Here is a 23,576-nt window from a genome sequence, read left to right on the forward strand (position 1 = left end):
TAGCTCTGTGGGGGAGCTGTCCAGGTGCTGACCTGTTTGAGCGCCCTCTCCCCGGGCCACCTACAGACCTCCCCTGCCCGCCTGGGTCTTTCTCTTCCCTGCCCTGCTGCATTCAGCCCCAGCCTTGGCCTTCCTTTCAGTGTCACTTCCCTTAATACCCTGCAACTTTCTCAGTGGTCAAAATGGAGAGGAGTCCATTCCGCGATGGGCTCCCCTGCCCTTGGAATTGATGGGCTCCCCTGCCCTTGGAACTGTTTTATAAGCAACAACCTAGTTGCCAAGGGGACAAGTTATGAGAGCAGAGGCTGAACAGCTGGTCTTAGGGGACAGGGAAAACAGCTTGGAGAAGGGCCAGAGGGAATACGAGCGGCTGCTCGGTCACCCGGCTGAGACATGAACGGCAGTGTGAACACTCCCAGGTTTCACACTCTGCTGCATCGAGAGCGGAGAGAGCACGTTCTAATGGAAGAAAAGTGCCTGGCCCGCACTTTAGTGGGCTGTGGAGAGGAGAGGGGCGTTCACTGGGGGCATGGAAAACTGCTCAGGCAGAACTCAGAGACAACAGAAAAAGGAGGGGTGTGGTGAGGTCTGAATGGGAGAAGGAAGGGGTAGAGGCGATGTCCCTGTAGACACCACTCCACCAGCAAAGTCAAGCCCAGGAGGAAAAGAGGGAAACTTAGGATTGAATCTGGGAAAAGGAAGAGCTTGTGAGGAAGCAATCTCACCTGGAGGTTTAGTACAGCCCCCCTTTCTAGGTTCCCTACCAACCAGCTAGCCGGGAGGCATCATTTCCTGACCCAGCCTCCCCCTTGAGGAAGAACAGGGAACCAGTTTCTTGCTTCTTGAAGTCTAGTATTCCTCAGGCCCTGAATATTCTCAGGGCCAGTGCTCCTGTCATCCTAGCCTTCCCCGTTTGCCCAGGCATCCAGAATGTGTGGCCCCCAAACAGCTTCCGGGTTCCTCTACTAAGACCAGATCCTGCATGCCTGGGCCCTGACAGCGGGCCTAAAGATCATGGCTGCCATGCCCACTCAGCATGGGTGATGCTGACACGGACAGAGCCTGAACATGCCGTTCTCTCTTGAGCACTATAATTTGGCCATTTCTAGAGCAAATTACTTCTTTAAACCTCTATTTCTTCATCTGGAAATAAGGGATAGTAATGTCCTAGTTCATCGAATTGTTCTAAGAACCAAATGTATTAACACATAGAAAGCACTTAGCAGAGCGTGGCATGTAATTGATATTAGTTGCAATAGGTACTAAAATTATTAGCCAACCTTCCATAGGGACAACTCTACATCGGCCTCAGTTCTTGCCCTGGCTTTACCCAGTTCTGCCTCCCACAACCCTGACTTCTTCACTGGGCCCTCTTCCCTCCTTTCCGACCCCCTTGACACACACAAATACACAGCCCCACATGTCTTGAGGTCATGCCCATTTCAAACACAATTTGGATCTGCTGAGAAATTCAGATCTCCTCCATCCCAACACTATCGAAGGTGCCTTCATCTCTCCTACTGTTCAGCCCCCATCCTTATTGATGACCACTTAGACCTGGGGCTTAGGGCTCCCCAGCCCATCCCCCCACTACACTGACAGTTTAGCCCATATGCTTCTGCATGAATGAGTCCGGTGTAGGTACTAGAAGCTGTAAGAAAGGGAAGGAGAGATGAATTGGGCTGGGCTACATTCTGCAGTAGTAACAAAGAACTCTCCAAATCCAGTGGCTTCAAACAACAACCCTTTTTTACCTCTTGCTTGTGCTGTGTCTATCTGAGGTCAGCAAGGAAGTTCTCCTCCTTGTAATCACTTCAGAGTGACAGAGCGACATTCAGTGTGACAGAAGCTTCATCTTGACTAGTGTCTCCACAATCCCAAAGGCAGGGAAACTAGGATGGCAAAGCACTCAGGGGCCCCTGAAGCTTCCACCTGCATCACACATGTCACTTCTGCTCATATTTCATTGGCCAAAGCACGTCCTCTGTCCAAGCATGACTTCAAAAGGGCAATGAAGGAAACTCTTTTCATGGGGAGGGTGGGGGGATGGGGCACTGAGCACCAAAATATATAGCCTCCTACTGGGAAGTGCACAGCATATGGGCCTCTTGGCAACCAGTCCATCCCTCCCAGGGCATGCAGCTCCCACCTCCACCTCCAAGGAACCTGGCTGGACCTTTCCTCCTCTGAGATATAATTGGGCATTTTCCCTGACATGAATATGAGGCACATTTTACAAAACTGAATGTGCTCATGTGTATGTATGTTTCTAATTAAGACCTAATGCATGAAGCCATCAGATTTGCTCAGATTGGCCCAGGATTCAGAAAAAGCTGATGTTTTATGAAACTCCTCAACCAATGGGGAATGCATGAATTATTGAAAGGATGGAAAAAGAGACCCGGGGAGGAAGGGCTGCTCCATTATTCATCAGGCCCCAAGTCCCCAGGTCCCCGAGCACTGCTGCTGGCTTTGACACCTACAGGATTTTCCCATTATGTCAACAGTGAGCGTTTCAAACACGCCGTATTGGCAGCCTCCAAGCAGGGCTCCCACCCACGCCATCCACTGCCTGTCTCATGCTGTGAACCAGTCCGCAGCTGAACTGTGGGCTAAGAATGTTGATATGTAGAACCCACCTACCCTCCCTTCCCGGCGCTGTCTGTTCACAGGCCTCCAGGCCTGAGATCTAAGTCTTTAAAAGAAGGCCTTTCACTCTGACCCCAACATGTCTGTCCAGTTTTCTCTCCCTCCACTTGCTACCCCTACCTGATCTCATTCGTCTTGCCCTGAATATAATAATTTCATATTCTCATACCTTTGCCTATGCTGGCCCCTCTGCCTGAGACTGTCTTCCCGTGCCTTTGCCTACCCCCCAGTGAACTTCCATTCATCTCTAAGACCAAGTCAGAGAAAGGACAAGTAACTTGTTGAGAGCCCATGTGTTAGACATTGGTGCTGACACTATCTCAGTGAGGTGTGGGTGGGTGTCAACACCAGCACAAGCTACATAATTTGTGGGGTCCAGTGCAAAATGAAAATGCTGCCCCTTGTTCCCAACTGAATTCTGACATGATAAAAGCAGATCACGCAACCAGGCACACAGCCTTTCAAAGAGTGAGCAGGTCTGTGTGACTGCATACATCACAAGCCCATGACGTCAGCTCTGGTTATTGAGGAGTAAACCAAGACCGAGAGGAGTCAAGCAACACGTCCAAGGTCACACAGCTAGTTAGGGGCAGAAGGAGGCTGAAGACCTCGTTCCATCTAATCCAGATCCCTTTCAGCTCAACTGCCCACCTCCTGAGGTATCCTCGCTTGCCTCAGGCAGAATGGTGGGGGAGGAGGCTGTGAGCACCCCGGAAACGGATTTTCCTTTTAAAGGGAGCCTTCTGTAGACAATGGGTCTGTTGCTTCATCATGGGCCTTGCAAGATGACCTGGAGATCAGCATCTCACAGATCAAAGGGTGAACTGATCTGGGAAGCAGGTGGCATTCCAGCAACCCGCAATTGACCCACAAGGGAGTCCATTCCCCCCACCATACCCACCCTCATACCTTCACTGCTTCCCTCTTCAGTTGCCTGGGGACGTGGCTGCTGCCCAGCAGAGGTGACCCTATAAAACACAGATCCTGGGGCAGAGTCTCTGGCCTTTGCTGGGAATGTTAAATGCAGATTGAGAAAGGCACATTTTCTGCTGCTCTGTCCATTTTTCATCTGTTCACAGCACTGACCCGGCTGTACCAGTCGATTTTCCTCTCACCAGCTTGAGTCCTGAGGAAATGCATCTTACTGATAGTCATTCATTCAGCAAATATTAACTATGCACCTACTGTATGCCAGGCCTTCGGTCTTCAAGGAGCTCACAAGCACAGCTGGGGAGACTGACAGTCAACTCACCATGGCTAAACTGGTGAGAGCTAGATGAAAGGCACCTGGACCCAGATGGGGGAGGGAGAAATTAATTACTGGGTCAGAAAGAGCAACTGAGTAAGGTCTTGGAGGATTTGTAGGAGCTTTCTAAGTGGAGGAGAGGGCAAGTCAGGCAGAAGGGACTAGCACGTCTGAAAGAGTTTGGGGCTGATGGACATTGAGGCTTTGAGAGATATGGGCACCTGTCCAAGGGGTGAGAGGCCTCGCCTCCTTAGGGAATTCTAGGGGGTAGGGAGGAGCACTGTTGGGGAAGTAGGAGAAATAAAAAAAGCTGGGCATTCTTTTAGGCCTAAAATGCCACACATAGAAACTTGGGTCACCCTTCCCAAGAACCTCCCGTTGTCCCAACTCCACAGGGCCCCACTCACATGTGACAATGTTCTCCCATGATGCCCTGGTCAGATCTCAGCAGCAAAAGGGCTCCGGTTGGGGCTCTTGCCTTGCAGTTCCCACAAATACATTCATTGCTGATGTGTTGTTATTGGCAACCTACTTTTGCCCCCAAACATAGACATACTCCACGTCTTCCACCATTTCATGGTCTACAGGGATTTTACTGACCCCATAGCAGAACCTCCCTATGGCCTGGCTGGCCCAGCTTATATTCCAGAGACCCCTCTCCTTGCAGGAAGGTGCCTCCTGCTTAGAGCAGAGGGCAGAAGCTGCTGGTCCCTGAGCAAGTCACACACCACACCCATGCTGGGCAAGGCTATTGGTCAGGTCGGGTCGCCATTACAGAGGGCAAGCATTCAGGCCAGAAAGGGTAACCCTTGGGTGCCAATATACACTCTCACTGAACAGGCCACCCTGGCTCCAGCGGCAGCTTTCAAATTAGTCATCAATGAACAAAAATTTATTGAGCACCTACTGAGCGTCGAGGGCCCAGAGAAGAAAGGAGACATATAGACTGAAGAAAGAAGAAATTTAAAAATGTTGGTTGCTACCATTTATTGTACCTAGATTTCCATTGAATACTTCAAAGAGGCAAACCGTTTGCTTAATGCTACCGAAAGCAAGCATAGCGAGGTTTAGAAGAACCGATCCTGGAGCCCGCTAGAGCTGAGCTGCAATCCTGGATCTGTCATATTCCGGCTGTGTGATCTCAGGTACATCACTTCGTGTCTCTGTGCCTCCATGTTCTCCGCGGTAAAATGGGATTGCTGGGAAGGCTTTAAATGACTTCATACATACAAAGCGCCCGGAAGAGCCCACAGCGCCCAGGAGGCGATCATTAATACTCAGCCGGCCTTGCGGCGGCGGTGCTTACTGTTAATTATTGCTAAGCGGGAGCAGCTGGAATTTGAAAGGAAGTCTGATCAAAGTCAGGGGGTCTCAGGCAACCCCTAAGCGGCCCCGAAAGCCTCTCCTCCCCCACCCCAGGCCCCTACTTTCCACCTGCAGACCCCGCGGCGGAGCTTCCCCCCGACGGGCTCCCCTCCCGCGGTGGAGCCCAGTGTCCGCAGGGCCCCGCCTCCTGCCCGCAGCTCGCCGCACCAGGGCGGGGAAGCCACGCCCTCGGCCACGCCCCCTACCCGCTCCTCCCTCTCCGAGTTCGCGGCTCCGGCGGCGGCGGCGGCTGCTTGGTCGCCAGCGCGGAGCGGTTCGGCCTGACGCGACGGGGCGGGCGCCCGGGAACCTGGCGCCGAAGGTCGTGCCAGGCGCGCCGAGCCGCCGAGGGACCTCCGACCACGGTGAGGGGCCGCGGGCGCTCCGGGGAGGTAGGAGCCGGGAAGCCGGCGGGGAGACTGGCTCTCCCATCCCGGGGGCGCGGGGGGACGAGCTCCCGCCTGCGCCTCGGCCGCGGCGCGGGGCTGCCCGCCCTTCCCCGTTACCGCGTCGCCAGGGGCAGGGGCCGCCTTGTCCCCCCGCGGGCGCGCGTCTCGGTCCGGCGCGGGGAAGGAAGGGACAGCGTGGTGGGGAGTGCGCGTGTACACGCCCGTGTGTGCGCGTGTGTCCGTGTGCCCGCGTGTCCGTATGTGTGCGCGCGTGTGCGTGTCGGGAATGTGCGGGGGTGGAGATGCCGCCCCGTCTTTGCCGGCGCTGCTGGGCAGTTCTGGTTGCCCACTCCAAAGCTGAGGGCACACTTCCACGACGGGCTTGAGTGGGGCTGGCAGAAATTATCCGGATAATGCGGGAGCGAAAGCCCACCACCACCTGTTGAGCGGGGCTGTCCATTTATGCCTTGAACTCCCCGCTTCTCCCTCCTGACCGCTGGGGCAGCGAGGATGCCCAGGTCCCGCTGGGTGGAGGAAGTGTCGCTGCCAGACGCCGGGAGCAGAGATGGACAGGCAGGGGAGAAGCCGGTGGCGGGGAGGGGGACCCGCGGGCCAGGGCTGAGGGTGAGATTCCCACCCACCAGGCACACAGCAGCACATTTCCCCCATCACGCCAAAGCCTCCCTCCTCCCCATTTTAATTACTTGAGCTGTCTTTGCCCTCATCCTAATTTGGCAACCCATGAAGAGGCAGTTCATTAAAATTTTCAAAGTGAAGTCAAATTATCACTTCTTGGGACTGAAAGGGCTCTAAGCAGTCATTCCCGGAACCTGGCTGGGGAGGAAGGAGGATGGTATTCTGAGCCCCTCCAGTGCTGGCCTGGGTGGTCCCCTCACCCTGCCTGGGTGCAGCCTCGGGCTCTCACCTGCCCCCTAGAACTTGCCAGCCACCTCCCTGTCCCCTTTTAGGGTTGGGTAAGCTCTTGTTCAGGAAGGGAAGGGATTCACCCGCTTTGTGGGATTATCAGCGACCGGACAAGAGCAGGACCCAGCACTGGGTCCCCAAGTGGGAGACAGACGTCACACTCTAGCTGTCACCTGTGCTGGCTCCCAGTCCACACCACCTGAGGGAACAAAAGATGGGACTTCCTGGCCGCCTCCTGCCACTCCCTCATCTCTCGAAGCCCCAGGGCTTGCTGAATTCACAGCCCAGCTTGGGCAGGGAGGGTGCAGGGACTTTGGCTTCAATTCGATGCTCTGGCTTCAGGACATCTCAGGACCACAGGCATCTTGGTGACTGGTTGTGCCTCTCTGCTGACACCCCAGCCAGCCGCCCTTGCAGAGTCTCCTCCTTGCCTGAGAAGCCCTCGCTCTGCCTCACTTCTCTGCTGACTTGGCAGCTGGAGATGGCTGGGGCATCCCATCACGGGGCCTGCTCCCCAGGGCAGCTAGGAAAGATGCAAGTTGTAGCCATGCCTCAGGCATCCCTCTCCCAGACTTCTGTCTTCATCTTACGTCTCGTGTGTGGAAGGCAGTGGGCACCCTGAGGGGCGGGGTGGAGTCAGGACTGACCTGTCCACACACACATCCAGTTGGTGAGACCCCTGGCATCCTGGCAGCAGGCCTGGGAGAGCTCAGCCATTCTCAGGCTGTGAATTGGGGTTCCAGGACTTGGGGTGGGGGAGGGGATCGCAGGGGGGAGGTTGACTGAATTGTTCCCACTTGGCTGGAGGAGGCAGGCCCTACGTCATCATCATCGTGGAAAACATGGGCTCCAGTCCCAGCTGGGTCACTGACTGTGTGACACTGGCCAAGTCCCAGAACCACTTGGAGGCTCAGTTTCCTCGTCTGTGGAATGGGGCCAGGGCTCTTGTGTAAAGCAAGGACACAGATGTCAGTGTGGATCATTGGAGGTGTCCCAGGCTGCTTGTCTCTGCTTCCTCCAGCCCCCCACCTGGCTCTCAGCCATCGCCTTGAGGGAGGCGACGGTGCCGCTGGGATCCCTCATGCCATCCTCGGTGCTGGGGCAAGTGGTGTGAGTCTATCCGGGTAGCTCACCGATTGAACTCAGAGTCCCAGAAAGCGAGGATGCGAGAGTTAGAAGCCAGTCTCCACCAAGCCGTGCCTCTGGGGGGAGTTGATGCCTTTGCCTCAGGCTTCCAGCCAGCGGTGTCCTGGGCCTGCCCCACGTAGCCTGCTGGCTCATTCCTAGGTTCTTACTGGGCATGAGCTCTTTCATTCCATTCTGGATTGGGGTCAGCCTTCCTCCCTGGCAGAATTGGGGCCAGCTACATGTGACTTCAGGGACACCCCCTGCCTGCCGAATATCCTGTTTCCCCAGACCTAGCTGCCTGCTGTCTAATATTCCACCATTAGAGACTAGTTTCTGTGGCTTGTGCCTTGTACCCATTTGTCAGCCTCAAAACCTTATGACTCATTTAAAAGCTTTCATGGGGCACCTGGGTGGCTCCGTCGGTTAAGGGTCTGCCTTCAGCTCAGGTCATGATCCCTTGGTCCTGGGATCAAGCCCCACGTTGGGCTCCCTGCTTCCCCCCACCCCGACTTGTGCTCATGAGCACTCTCTCTCTCTCTCTCTCTCTCAAAGAAATAAACACAATTTAAAAAAAAAAAAAAGCTTTCAGGACCTGTGTGTGAAGGGAGAGGAAGAGAGCAAGGAAAAGAGAGGAGAAAGAGAAGGTGGGGAGAACAGGGGAGGGAAAAAGGTTCTTACTTTACTAGCCCCATAGAGAGGGGAAAACTAGGGGAGATGGGGCAGGGCAGGCAGCAGGCAGGGGAAGTTGTGAACCTCCAGTGGGAATTCTCAGTGGGAAGGTGGGGTGCGTGGCCCACCGAGGGAGCTGGGGCGCGGTCTTGGCAGCCTGTTCCAGGGGTGAGCTAGGCCCGAGGCAAAAGCATCCTTCCTTTTCTGCTGCTCCCCCTTCCCCTTAGCCCATGGCCACGTGGCATTTAATGTATTCTGGGGTGGTGTTCTCTGCATTTGGAGAGCCTGGGCTCCTCACGCTGGCTGTTTAAAACTGTCAGTGGTAATTTGTTAGGTCAGCAAAAGGCCTGGGCTGAGCGGGGCCAGGGGAGCTTTCAACTCCTGTGATTCCCTGAACATCCCACGTCCTTCCTCAGAAAGAGCAGAAAACCACATAATTCACTCAGACCCACTAGTCTCCTGGGCTGCAAGAGGCCTGGGGGTGCACGCTCGTCTGGGATCACCCTAAAAGGCTTGTGGAGGTGGTTGCTTGGTGGACGCGTGGGCCTGAGTGTGGGGGCAACTTTTGCGGGATGCAGGGCCGAGAACTGAGTGTTCCTGCTGAGGGGGGCCCATGCGCAGGCTGGAGTCGGGGAGAGGCAGGCCAGCATCGCTTGGGCCCTCACAGCGCCTAAAATATGTTCTGGTCTTGGCTCATGACTGTGTGGCAGCCCATCGGGGTCCTTCTGAGAGCAGGGCTCAGACTAGAGAGAAGTTTCTGGTCACCAGGATGACCTTCTGGCCATGAACTCCCAAATGACAACCATTTTTTAAAAATTGGGATGTAATTGACATTTAACATTACATTGGCTCCACGATCATTCTCGAAGATTATTTACAATGATATCTGTTCTTAAATAATGATGATGAGGACAGCAGCTCTTCATTCTTCTACACAAGCATTTATTGAGCACCTACTGTGTATGTGCTGACGACTGTTCTGTGACGGAGATACAGCTGTGGCACTATGGGCATTTAGGGCCAGATTATTCTTCTTGAGGAGGGGAGCTGTCCTGTGTGTTGCACAGTGTTTAGCGGCAGCCCTGGCCTCTACCCTCTAAACGCCAGTAGCTCCCCTCCTCCCACCGTGACAACCACAAATGTCTCCAGGCGTTGCCAAATGTCCCCTGGGGGGCAGACTCGCCTGCTGTTGAGAACCACTGGGGCTGCAGCTTTGAACAGAATAGACAAAATTCAATCCCGTTCCCTTAGGAGCAAGCATTCTAAAGAGGGGACCAACAACAAACATGCTCACAGGGAAAATACAGAGTAGGCTGTCTGTGAAAATGCTCGAGAGAAAGACAAGGCAGGGCTGGAGGTTTAGAGGGGGAGGGGGAGGGGCCATTTTCAAAGGGGGCGCCCACCACGTGACCAGGGCCCGGAAGGAGGGGAGGGAGCGAGTGAAGCGGAGATCTGGGCAAAGAGCCTTCCAAGCAGCAGGAAGAGAGAGTCAGGGAGCAAGAAGGACACAGGTGGCTGGGTGGGCAGCAGTGGGCCAGCTCCTGATGGGCCCTGGTCGTCTTAGGGTCATGACAGGGCTCTGAGGATTTCTGCTTTCTCTCCAGGCTAAAGGAGAGCCGCGTGCTTACTACTTGTGGGGTGCAAACACCATGCGAAGGGTTCTCCCCATGTATTCACACTGGTCCCACAAGGTGCATATGATTTCCTTGCCTCATGTTTCAAGGCCCAGAAGGGCTAAGCGGTGTGGGTGGTACAGTTAGGGACACGAACTTGAGCTGTTCATGTTCTATCTGACACTGAAACGTGGACTTTGGAGCCATGCAGAGGTGAGTTCAGATCCCAGCTCAGTCGCTTAGTAGCTGTGTGTGGCCTTGGACTAGTCCCAGAATCTCTGTCGGCCTCGGCTTTTGCGGGGACCCGTGCATTGTCCTTCGTCCCCGTCCCCGGTGCGGCCCGTGCCAGCTCCTGGGCTCCCCCACTCTCCGTGCCCGCGCAGACAGCCCGAGGGCAGGCAGCACCCTCCCCTCTCTCCCAGCTCCGGGCCCTTGCTCCGGACATGTGCGTCTATTCACAGAGCTGCAGCGAGGCCATCTGGTGAGGTCAAGGCCAGTGTCTACCAAGGTCAAGGGAAGTTAAACCGTCTAGCTCCCTCTCCCCCGCCCTCTCCGAGGGCTGAGGAGGAGGAAGCAGAGACATAAAGTCACTGGCCTAAAATCACAGGGCTGAGAAGTGGCAAAGCCGGGACGGGACATGGGTCTGTCCGGGGCTCAAGGGGCCAAGCTTTCGCTGCGCCGCTCGGAGCCGGCTGCTGAGGGGGTACAGGCATGCCCCGGGGACAGAGTGGTCTCGGAGGGAGGGAGGGACAGGATATTTCAAGAGCTACATTGTGGAAGGAGGTCGTGAAGTTTTGATGACCCTCCTCGTTTACTGTCTTTATTTTCTTGTGATTGAAGTGGTTCGTGTTATGGCCGAACAATCGGGGAATGACTCATTGTGTGTAATTCTAGACAGCAGAACCTAGATTGGCGAGAAAAAGGGGTGGCCTTGGTGAAGCCTCAAGCAAACTTCTGTGCACTTGGCGTTGCTGCCCAGTGTGGGGTTCCCCACCTCCCCAGAATTCAAGGCCAGCCTGCCTGGATCACTGCCCAGGAAGGAGGCTGCAGGAAGCGTTCCTGCTCCAGGAGTCTGGACACGCACGAGCCCTTCCTGGAGGGAGACGGCGTGCCATGGACTCGGACACCTGCCCAAGGCAGAAACTGAGGCAGCTGGCACAGGTTGGGGTGGGGGTGGGTAGAGGGGGCTGCTCTTGCCTGGAAGCCTGGAAAGAAGCCAGCTGCCTGCTGGCTCCGGGTGAGGGAGGCGAGAACCCCTGGAATAAGCCAGTATTCCAGTTGCCCTCGCAGTGGGGATCCTTGAGCAAAATGCAGCAGCTGCACCAGCAGCTTGGCATGGGGGGCGTGGATGGGCAGGAAGGAAGATTCTGGCTCAAGCGGGAGAGCCCGGGTTGGGGAGGGGGACAACCACACACTCTGGGGACCCGAGATGATGAGCCATGGCAGACCTGTGCTGTCTGTCCCTTGGGAGCATGGGTCCTGGGTAGTTCTCCCATTAAGAGGAGACCGCGGAGTAACGGAAGCTAGTATCTCCTGCGTGCTTATCATGTGCGAAGTCTTGGGTAAGCTTCCTGCGGTCCAGTCCTTACGAGACGCACGTTACTGTCGTGTCCATTTTGCAGACCAGGAATCAGGCCTGGCTGGTGAGCACTGACCTGGGGATGGAAAGTGAGGCTCCCAGTCCGGAGCCTCCCAGCCCCCATACTGGGCAGTCATGGATGGAGCTCCACGGCTCCGTGCGACCTTGGGCAAGTTCTTGCCTCTTTGAGCCTGAGTTTCCTGAGTTGTAAAGTGAGGGGGAGAGGAGTTACCACCCGGGTTGGGGTGATGATCAAATCAAAAGGGAGACAACAGACATCATACATCAAACAACAAAATATGCTGGATATGTGGGGACTGCTCTCTTCGTCTTCCTAGCTCTGTGGACACGGAGCCTGTCCCCCTCTCCATAACAACCGAGAGAGGTTCCACTGAATTCTGAGGCCATGGATCCTTATAGACACCTTGTCAGTGACCCTGGCCCCAAAGCCACGGTCAGGTGCAAAAGCAATGGATATAATGATGATTAATCCCATACATATCCCCTACTCTGTGTCTCCCCTGCTGAGCGCTCTACTGACCTTACCTAACTGTCAGGCAACTCATTAACCGTATTTTATAGGTGAAGAGCTAAGGCACAGAGAGGTCAGTTAACTTGCCCAAAGTCAGCTGGATCATAACTGGTAGAGCCAGAATTTAAACCCAAGGAGCCCAATGGCCTTTCTGAGACCCTTGGAGTTTGTAAAAAGGACAATGTAACCAAGTCACCAGGCACAGGGTCTGACTTTTCCAAAATTCTCTTCTCCTTCCTTCATTTAAAGCAAAAACTCCTCACCAGACAGGAACAAAGGACTCGGCTTAGGTGTCACCTCTTCCAGGAAGCCTTCCCAGATGTTCCTTAGTTAGGGGCCCTTCTGCAGCATCCCCTGCACACCTCCATCAGCCGACTTGCCCCCAGCACTGCCAGCATCCGTTCCTTTCCCCCCTCCCCGCTAGGCCAGGGGCTCGCCGAGGGGTGCCTGCAACCTGCTTGCTTAATGACAGAAATCAGTCCCCAGTGTTTCCTTTGCTCTTTGGAGACCTGCCCTCACCCACAAAGCTCATGGTCACCAGTAGTAATCGTGACACCTCCCAGAGGTCAGTTCCCAGGTGTAAAGGCAAGTTCAAGACGTCTGTCCCTGGAGTCCGGGGCAGGAGGTCTCTGGCTGCTCCTGGAGGCAGTGGAGCCCCTGCTTCTCCACGTGCAGCCACAGGATCTTAAAAACATGTTGGTGGCTCAGTCGGTGATGCGCCTGCCTTCAGCTCAGGTCATGATCCCGGGGTCCTGGGATCGAGCCCCTCACTGGGCTCCCTGCTCAGCAGAAAGCCTGCTTCTCCCTCTGCCACTCCCCCCGCTTGTGCTCTCTCTCGCTCTCCCTCTCTCTCAAATAAATAAAATCTTAAAAAAAAAAAAAAAAAAAACTAGAAACAGAAACCATGTCCCAGCTGCTCCTCGGGTGCAGGGCCATGTGTGACAGAGGCTGTTTTCTGACATGGGAGGGAGGCTGGGGTTTCTAAGCCGTTACCTTGTGCCGGCTCCGTGCCCAGCGCCTCGTGTCTCGTCCTCCTCTAATCCACTCGGCAACCCCCCCCCCCCGCCAAACAATTGCTTGTATGGACACTTTCCAGTACCCGCTCCTTCAATTGTGGTGAATCGTGAGCTTTGATATAAATAGAGTCAATCGTGAGGGGGTCTGGTTGTGGTAAAACACACATAGCCTAGCATCTACCATTTTAACCGTCGTAAAGTGTGCAATTCAGGGGCACTTAGCACATTCGAACACTGTGTCACCATCACCACCTTCTAATTCCAGAACACTTTCGTCACCCCCAAGGGAAACCCACCCACTAAGCAGTCACTCCCCGTTCCTGCCTCTGCCAAGTCCCCGGCAATCACTCGTCTGCTTTCTGGGACTTACCTCCTTGGGACATTGCACATAAACCGAATCATACAACCTGTGGCCTTTGTGTCTGGCTTCTTGCACGGAGTGTCACGTTTCCCAGGTTCGTCCACACGGAACCACCATTTGGTTCCTTTTTGTGACTGAATAATATTCCATCGTGTGGATTTACTGCATTTTGTGCGTCCATTCGTTCACGGATGGGCATCTGCGTCCCATCTACCCTTTGACTATTATGAATAATGCTGCTCTGAATAATGTGCAAGTATTTGTTTGAACACCTGTTTTCGACTCTTTTACATCCATCCCTAGGAGAGCAATCTGGGTCAGAGGGTAATTCCATGTTCAACTTTTTGAGACCCCATCAAACTGTTTTCCTCATGATTGCACCATTTTATGTTTCTTTTCTCTTTTTCTTTTTTTTTTTTTAGAGAGAGAGCATGCATGTGGTGGGGGGAGGGGCAGAGGAAGAGAGAGAGAATCCTAAGCAGACTCCCTGCCCAGCGTGGAGCCCAACGTGGGGCTCGATCTCGTGACCCTGATCATGACCTCAGCCGAAATCAAGAGTCAGATGCTTAGCCAACTGAGCCGCCCACGGTGCCCCTCACCATTTTATGTTCCTACCAGCAAATGTATGAGAGTTCCACTTTCCCCACATCCTCACCGAAACTTGTCATTTTCCTGAAAATCTTTTTAAGTATGGTTCCCCATATTTTATAAGCACACGGGAGCTCAGAACAGTTAAGTAAGTTGTCCAAGGCCACACAGCTGTTGGCTGGCAGAGGCACTCTGCACTCCTGCCTGTCAACCTCTTCTCTTCCAGGGCTCATATGAAGCCGGAGTCCTAGGTGTAAGGCTCATAGGAATTTCACTCTGTTCCTGGCTCCTGGCTCTGCCCCTGGCCTTCCTCCGCTTAGCACAGCTTGCCCTCCAAGTAGAGGTCCCACCGAGGACGGCGCTGGGAGCATCATCTTGGCAGCCACGAGCAGGAAGCGTTGGCATGCCAGGAAGCAGTGCCTTCCCCCATGGGATAATACATTCAGACACCAGCCACCCCCAGCCATTGCCTTGGGAGGCGGGCGACTTCTTGCATAAATCTCACTTGCTCTCAAAATAGGTGACTGTTCCCTGGCGGGTGACCTTGGCTTGCAGCTCCTCACCCTGGAGACCCAAGATACCTGGGTCAGCCTCTCCTCGCTCCCCCGAAGGAGTTCTGGGGCTGGCATATGCATAGTGCCAAGGCCAGCTCCACCCTTCCAGGGCACGAGGCGTCTCTTTGACGGAGTGCAGGGAGTGAGATGTGAGTGATAGGGTCAGGAGGGCCCCCACTCTCTCCTGGAGAGGGTGTTGTCTTCTGGAGAAGGTAGGCAGGAGGCAGGGCTCTCCCCTGTGTGTGAGGGGAGAGGGAGAGGCTGTGAAGGCAGGAGAAGGTGTGCATAGAAAATGCCTTTTTTTTTTTTTTAACCTTCTGCATCAAGATAGCCTGCTCACTCTCACCCCCCACCTTCCACACCAGCCCTACCGTGAGACCACCTCTGGCTTTGCTACTGCCCCATAGCGGTCATTTTAACCTTACTCCTAGATCTTCGCCCTGATAACTGGGTCCCCAAAGCCTGACCCTCCTGGATTCCACTCCTGTTTGGTACTGTGGAGCCACTGGGGCTTTGCGGTCTCCGAAGCCAGGTGCAGAGCCCACACCACCTCTCAGTGTCTGTGTGACCTCAGTCCAATGGACTGTCATTTCTGAGCCTCAGCTCCCACATGAATGGGGAACGTCCGCGTGGCACTCCCAGAGTCATCATGAGGACTGAGTCAGATCGTTGTGTAGAGAAACAGCTAGAACGCTGCCTGACGGAGGCAAGAATTCTCAAACACTAGCTTCCTGAGGCCCCAGGCCCCAGGTCCCAGGGAAGCCCTCGTCAGCTGTAGAAGTGATGGATGGGGTGGCCAGAGCCCTTGTGGACTTCAACAGTCTAGAGCGTTTGTGGCAGGAATCCCTACCCACGTTCAGAGGCAGAAGTCGGCCCAGGGAGCTGTTGCGCCCAGCCCTAGCCACAATAATGGTGCATGTCGGGAGAACTGTGATGTAATCATCATCCCTGCAAATCCGAATGGAGGGGCTCCTGTGTGCCGGGCACAATGCCGGCTGAGTAACAACACGTGACTCAGTCCTCACACAGCTCCACGAAGGGGGTTCCGTTTTTATCCTCCCCATATAGACGCAGAACACAGGTACGGAGAGGTGAGGCCACCGGCCCAAGGTCACAGAGCAGGTAAGTGGTGCAGCAGGGGTTTGAACCCAGAGCGAATTTGAAGGAAGAGCCCTTGACTTTTGTAACTTCTTGGGATACAGCCCCAGGTGTGAACTGCATGGGGTAGGTCCTTCCACCTCTCACGCTTCCTTTGCTCTCGGGGCGTTGATTGCTCCCTGAGGAACCAATAAAAAGGGCCCCAAGGTGGGGGCCCCCACTTGGCCCTCTGTGTCCTTGGCTGCCATGTGCTGCCCCCTCTCTGAAACCTTCTATGGGACATCGCTCCAGATTTCCAGGCAGCCCCCCGTGCCTGTCCCTCATCCTACTCCCACAGGAAACTTCCAGAAGCTTGAGGGGGGAGCACTTGCCAAATGCCAGGACCTGTGCCCAGCCCCACATACCATACTGTGTTTCATCCTCTTAGCACCTGTATCAGGAAGTATCATCTTACATTCCTAGTTGAGAAGACGGAGGGCCTAAGAGGTTAACCAAACTGTCCAGACGAGAGTGTACAGTGCACCACACAAGTTGGGGGGCTGGAGGCTCACAGCCAGAGCTTGGCTGATGACCATGCCAGGTGCGGGCTGGGCCCTGGGTGTGAGTCACTTCATGCACTCCTCACTATGTCCCTAAAATAGGCACTGTGACTGCCTCTGTTAAGAACAAGGCTCTGCAAATTCAGACTAAAGTGTTACTGGCTGATAATGCTATTTGCACCAGTTGGATTTCAGCTCAGCTTTGAAGGTATTTGAGCCCAAGGCAGGTAGGAATTTTTCTCTGCAAGAGAGATGGGGTTGGGGCTATGGTAGAGGCCCCGCTTCCCTCCTTAAACCTCCCTTACCGCCCCACCCAGCTGGTGACCTATGTTCAGACCCTGCTGCGAGCAAAAAGGAGCCTGCGACATCCAAATCAAATAAGTAGGTGGCCCTTGTGCATTGATTGAGAACTCGTTGTCAACCCAAGTGCCAGCAGGCGATGGCTGGCCATTAAGGGAGCACGGCTGGGTTCACCCGGCTTCAGGATCAATTCATATCAGAACCACAGCCAACATTTGTTTTCCGTTGTGCTTCTGTGGAGGAAATAAAGCATGGGAGGCACAATATAGAGCCATCATTCTGCACTATTGATTTCTTCCACTCCCTCCCCCTTCCCTCCGGATCGGAGCGTCTGTCTCCCTCCTGACGAATGTGTTGTTGTGGGAAGGATGAGGAACACTCATCATGTGAGGGGCCCGGAGTCACCACACGGGGCAGGGGGAGCTGTGAAGGGGAGAGAAGTCAGCCAGGGGAAGGAGGCAGAAACAGCCCACCGTGCCTGGTTCCTGCCCTGCGGAGGGCCAGATCCAGCACGGGTCAGCTCAGGGCCCCGGAAGCCCAAGTCCTGGGGGTTGCCCTTCCTAAGCTCTGTCCTGGGTCTACCTGGGAAAGCACCCAAAAGCCTCTTTGTGGGGAGCATGGGGTGAACACAGGCAGAGGACTGTACCCCAGAGGATGCAACTTCACGTCCTCCCTGGGCGGGACACCTCTCTCAGCCGTGGTTTTCTTGCCCGCAGAATGATTCCTGCCGCCTGTAACACCATCTTCCCAGAGTTGACAGGAGGGTCGAGGGAGGTCACAAACATGTTTGAAAGTATTTGGTAAAACATCATTGACGCGGAGCGTCAAGGTCAATGCGGTAGATCAACAAACCCTTCTGTGCAGGGTGGTTTCTCCCTGTTTGCCTGATGACTGACCCCAGGTCCCTGTGTGTATAACCTTCGTGGTCAGACCACACGGTGTAGAGCGCTGTGAGGGTGTAGAACTCAATAACCGAGAAAGAAGATGAGGTAGAGGAATTAAAACCCCTTCTTGCTCCAGGAGGTGGGTCCCAGGGCAGCTCCCTGCCCGTCTGGCTGGGAGCCGAGCTCAATCAATCATCCATAAGCCAGTGGAGGTGAGAAAGCAAGTCAGTAGTCATCCCGCCTCCAGCTCCATGAGCTGCTCGGCTCCTGAGAGCAGGCTGCGAGCAAACACCGTCCACAGGTCTGCGTGACTCCCCAGCACGCCCTTGCTGGTGTGGGCTGCTTGCTTCATTCCCTCCTTGGATGCCCCCTCCTTCCCCGTGGCAGCCGCATGCCCACGCTTTCAACCAGGGACTGAAATTGACAGGGGGAGGGGGCCCGAGGACCCCATTAATGGCCTGCGGAGTTCCATGTGACTCGGGCATCGCAGACGGAGGTCAGTTGTCCATTAAGCTATGGAACTGAACACTCCACTTAGCAGTGTATATGGGACACAGTTAAATAATGAAAATAAAAATAGAACGTTGCAGGAGCCTGGGGCAGCCTGGCTTATGCCCCAGGAAGAAGCAGAGAAGGCCATTCCAGGGAGAGGGGAGGGAATTCACTGTCAGCCTCCCTCTGCCATGAAACTGCTGTGGTTTAAAATATGTATTTTTCTTTATATATAGGTCATCTTTTGTTAATTTTTATCTTACAGTTCACATATATACGGATACGAGCATGCGCCCCAAGTAGAGAAAATCACATTGGGAAACTCAGAAAAGTAGAGAGAGGCAGTCTTCCCTCCTCTCCCCTACTCCCTATTTCTGGGTGGGGGTGTTTGAGATCTCTGGTACTACCCCAGGAAAGAAAGGCAATGAAAACGGCACCCTTGGGCTCCAGGCTGCACCACCACCTTCAGCCAGCAGGGGGCAAGGCAGACACCTGCCTTCTTACCTAGTCTGGCATTGCCTCAGCTTCAGGAAGACAACTAATTAAAAAAAGGGGGGGAAAAGATCATTATGTCACTTTAAAAATGTGGCGCATTTTTATTAAACAAAATCGGAGGAAATAAATAGTAAAGTAGGAAGAATAAACAAATTCACCCGTAATCTTACTATCAAAGCACCACTCTTAATTAAATTTTTCTATTCATCATCCCAGGATCTTGCTTTACAAATCAGCAAACAAATTATCGATATTTTGCATCCCACTTTTTTTTTCATTTAACATTGTCTTACCAGCATTTCCTTCGATGACAACATTGTCATTGAGGACAGGAACTGCCCAGGAACTGTCCACTGAGTGGATAAAGCTGTAGTTCATATAACCCTTCCCTTTCAGAAGGGCATTGTGGTGGTTCTGAGCATTTCGCGCCCACAAACAATAGTGAATAGACACCTTTGTGTATTTTTGTCCTTATATCTATTTCCGTATCAGCAATTCCCCAAAGTTGAACTTTGGGGACTAAGAGTAACGAACGTACATAAGGCTGGGTGCGTGTTGCCAAGTGACTTTCCAAAAGGGATACCCCACTTTACTGAGAGTTACTGTTTCAGAGGTGAGGTTGTTGTTTCTGAATTGGGCTTTTTCTTTTGAGATCATTGTCGATTCACATGCAATTTTAAGAAATCACACAGACAGATGCCATGTGCCCTTTACCCGGTTCCCCCAGTGGTAACATCCGCAACATTCCAGGACAAAGCAGCATAACCAGAATCTTGATGTGAATTCAGTTGAGATGCAGCCCATCTCCACACCCATGGGGACCCCTCCTGTTGACACTGGCCTCCCCCCCCCTCTGGTCTCTGATCCCAGCAACCACTAATCTGTTCTCCATTTCTTCATTTTTGTCATGTCAAGAATCTTACATAAAGGGAATCATGAGGCAAAGTGTGAAAGAAAGTTATTGTCAAAAAACAGATGAAACAAGATTACAAATAGAAGAACCAGAGAAAACACATTTTTGAATTGGCTGGTCTCCAGGCCAGCACTGTCCAACAGAAATAGAACGCGAGCCATGTGATGTCATTTAAAATTTTCTACATCCATATTAAAAGAATATAAAGATATAGTAAAATTAATGTATTTTATGTAGCTCAACATGCCATTTCAACATGTAATCGATGTTCTAAAAACCACCAATGAGATTTTTTACATTCTTTCTCTGTAGTAAGTCTTAGAAACCTCGTGTGTATTTTGTGCTGACAGCATGTCTCATTTTGGACTGGCCACATTTCAAAGCATTCCAGAGGCACATGTGGCTAGTGGCTGCCATATTGGATAGCTCTGTTTTAGTCCAAATTGAACTGAAAACAAACCATGAGTGTGGGGTCTGTACATCTCCAGGCTCGTGAGGGTCCCCATGTTGGCTCGTGGCTCTCAACCTTGGCCACACCTTGGAATCATCTGGAATTTTTTTTAGTCTTGATGCCTCACCCCACCCCCACCCAACCAGAGAGTCAGATATAATTGGTCTTGAAACAACCCAGCATTGGGATTTCGTTTAACACTAACAGGGAGCAGGGATTGAGCGTGACTGGTATAAGGGCTTGAGGTTGTGTCCTGTCTGATCCTGTCTGGCTGTGGGATTCTGAGAGAGGCCCTGGGGGTGCCGTTCTCTTTTCTCGCCTCAGTTCCTGACCTGACTTCTTAGAGAACAGGCGCTTTCCTCTGAAGCAGTTCCTGAAGGTTTCTGTGCCTCCCAGCCTGCCGAGTCCTACCCCGGTCTCTGCCTTTTTCAGGTGGAGACAGTTATCAAGGCCACTTTTCAAGGGAGTTGCACGCAAGCTTCCTCCCCCATTGCGCCCACCCCACCGGCGCCATCTTGTTACCCCGAGTATTTTCCTCACTGGGATCAGCCTCCTTGGTGGCCAGTCTTGCTTCCTTTCTGGATCAAGGAATAAAGACGGACACTGGCTGAAAGCCCATGACCTACTTTATGTCACGGAATCCTTTATGTCACAGGCACTCTGTAAAGAAACGATCATCCCTGTATTATTGATGAGACTCGGAGAGGCTCAGTGAGTTGCCTGAGGCTCCAGGGCCCCCACTGCGCTTCTGGGCTGGCCTTGACCAAATGGGCCAATGGCATTATGACCTGAGCAGCCAGAACCAGGCTGAGGTCCATGCTCATCCTGCCTGGCACCTCTTTTTCCAGACCAGGGCGCCTCCATGCCTGATGGCTCTCGGGCCTGTGAGGTATGCTGCTGGCTGAAAATGAGGGAGAGCAGCAGCCCTTGCCTCCCCCACCTTGTCGCCAACCGTCCCAGGCCCGGTGAAAGGTGAGACCCGCCTCCTTCTTTGCCCTCCGTTCCTCCCCAGGCTTTCACTTTGTCATCAAGTCAGGAAATAGTAGGATCTGCGTAAAAACTCTGTCGGCACTCTGACATCATCTCTTGAGACATCTGCTGGGACACAGACTCCCAGGGACCCTCCAGGGATGACTGGCCCACCTCCTGGGACTGGGAGAGCCCATGGACTTCCACTCCACATCCCACACGGCCATGGGCCTCCTGACTCTCAGGGAGGGCCGTGCTCCCAACCAGGCCATCAGACGACCTCAGGTTGGCCTAGACATTGTTAAACCTCAAGCCACAGGGAGGGGAGCAGAAAGCATCACGGTGAGCGCTAACTCGTCAGAGAGGCACATCACCCCTTCTATGCTCGCTCTCCTCGCCCGTCTTGTTCCAGCCTATCACCCTGATGTGGTCGGTGTATCATCTTGCTTTCTACACTAACCTTCAGGAGTGCTGGAAATCCGGGCTTGGGGCTGTCGTTCCTGGGCCCACAGCAACCTGGCTGGCTCTCTATCTGACGTAGGACTTGGGACTCAGCGGGGCAGGGCTGGGCCATGCGGACAGGGGCAGGAGATGGGCCATTGGAGCGAGGGGAGGCGTGACTGTGCATGCCACATACCATTAGAATCCTGAGTGACGGTAGAATATGCTGGAGGCTGGGAAACGGTGCTTGGCGGGAGCATGGGGTGCTTTGTAACCTGGCCCGGCCACATGGATTGTCATGCGAGAGTCCTCGAGCAGCAGCATGCCCCTCGGGGGGAGGCATGCCCTCTGCCAGGCTCCCAGCTGGCCTCTAGGCCCCAGTGCGGTCCAGGCAGCTTCTCCAAAGCCAGACCGGTTTTCTTCCCCAGGCTGCCCCCACCCCTCCTTTCTCCCTTCTCTCAGAAGGAAGAATCCACAGCAGAAGAAATATCTCCCCCGAAACATAAATATTCTAAGCAGGGAGGGGGGCTGGACGTGACCAAGAATAGCTCCCAAGTGTCCAGCAGGAAACACTCAGTTGTTTTTTCTGCTCTTCCTCCTCTCTCTCTCCCCCTCCTCCGTAATCACTGTTTATAGCACTACTTTTTATAAGGAATATCTCTGGCTTATCCATCCACCTCAGTGACGCAAAGATCAAGGACCAAAGGACTTGAAACCTTCAGCCCTTTTATCTCCGGCAAGAGGCTGATCGTGTTGAGAAAAATCAGAGCAAAGTTTGCTCCTGACGGTCAGTCAGGAGTCTCCACTCTGCGGAAGCGAGTTTCCAAGGTGGTGAGCTAAGGCCTCTGTGGAAACCTAACCAGGGCACCCCTACGAGAAGCCGTCCGAGAGGCGAACAAGAGGCGGTCCGGCAGAGCAGATGCTAAGGCCGGGTGGCTCAGCTCAAGTCCCAGCTCCCCCGCCCTCTGGCAGGGGGACCGCTGGCAAAATGGCTTAACCACCAACCTCCCAACTATAAAGTGGGGAGAAGGACCAGGGTTAAGATGAGCTGTGTGCACTGACTGTGCGCTGGGCTACCATTCTTATCTAAACTAGATGCATTTAAACTAGCTCCTTGAATCCTCATTACCCTCTGAAGAAGTTCCTACTAGCATTATCCTTGTTTTAATAACCGTGCCTCTCGCAAGGGGTGGGTGCAAGGATGACGTGACTTAATCTGTGTAAATTGAGTAGAGCCCTGTCTGGGTTGGCCTGCAGGAATCCGGGAGGCAGAAGCGTGCACAGGTGAGAGAAGCAAGCAGACCCCAAATCAGGATCCTGAGGACAGGAGAAAACTCCGGACCCAGCTCCTTCTGCAAGCTTTTGCAGACTGGATCTGATAGATGGCCAGTGTCACCAAAATTAGATCAAGCCGGAACATTTTCTCTGTCTACACATATTAAGACACGGGGTACGGCGTTGTTTTTCATTTCTGGCTGGCTTTTATTGCACCCGATAGCGGTGGGGGCAGCGATGTCCAGCGGGGCCGGTGCTGCCGGCGGTGTGAATGGGAGGAGGTGGCCACACGAGTGGGCTTCTAATTGTCCGCAGTTGAGACTTCGTGCCACGGAACGATGTAGTTTGCAACCCTCGCTGCCGCTCTAAGTGGAATCTAAAAGAAGAAGGAAGTGTGCAGCCCTGTCTTTTCTAAAGAGGCTTTGGGTTTCCTGCAAAGTAAGAATTCATTCCTGCTGGGGTGGACCTTCGGGGGGGTGGCTCCTTTCACGAGGGGCGGGTGTGGGGGCTGGCCAGGACATCTGCTGGTGGGCTGTTGTGTCCTCTGCTGCCAGGGTCCCTCATGTGCCACCCAGTGAGGGTGTGACTGGCCAGGGAGGAAGGGCAGGTGTGCCCGTGGTTCGTGGCTAGTGGCAGTGCTGGGAGCTCCACGGCACCCACACCTTTACTCGAGAACCCACCTCTGTGCTGTTGAAGAGAATAGCATTTTTTACATTTGTGGGCTGAACGGAGAGGAGGCTGGTCTCCATCTCTGGCTGGGGGAGAAATGCCCAGAGCATGGGCGTGGGGCCGGACCCACCGAAGTTTGAATCTCATCTCTGTCACTGAACGAGCTGAGTGACCACGATGTCTTCAACCTCAGATTCTTCTACGAAAAGAAAGCATAGCGATGCGACTTGGCAAGGTGGGTCTCAGGATGAGATTATGGATGCTCAGGGGCTACTTAGGCCCCTCGAGTGGCAAACTGTCATCACCCTCTTCATTGTCGTGGTCATTGTCTGTCCTGTTCTGACGCTCACGTTCCACGGCCTTCAGTGCATGTTTGCTCCTGGCGTGCACGTGCGGGTCCGCGAACTAAAAATAATTGTCTCCAGTACCTGCAAAGC

The 23,576-nt window shown here is 53.9% G+C and overlaps 1 protein-coding gene across 1 annotated transcript in view; it reads left to right on the forward strand.

Annotated features, from left to right (window-relative positions):
• Window positions 1-5,498: 5,498 nt before the first annotated feature.
• Window positions 5,499-23,576, forward strand: part of CACNG5 (calcium voltage-gated channel auxiliary subunit gamma 5) — a 41,235-nt gene continuing 23,157 nt past the window's right edge. The window contains exon 1 of the mRNA XM_045814123.2: window positions 5,499-5,625. The gene's annotated coding sequence lies outside the window, so the exon portion shown is untranslated. The remainder of the gene's footprint in view (window positions 5,626-23,576) is intronic.

This window comes from Ursus americanus, chromosome 23 (assembly GCF_024610735.1).
Source record: "Ursus americanus isolate L20-20 chromosome 23, mUrsAme1.1.p, whole genome shotgun sequence".
NCBI lineage: Eukaryota > Metazoa > Chordata > Mammalia > Carnivora > Ursidae > Ursus > Ursus americanus.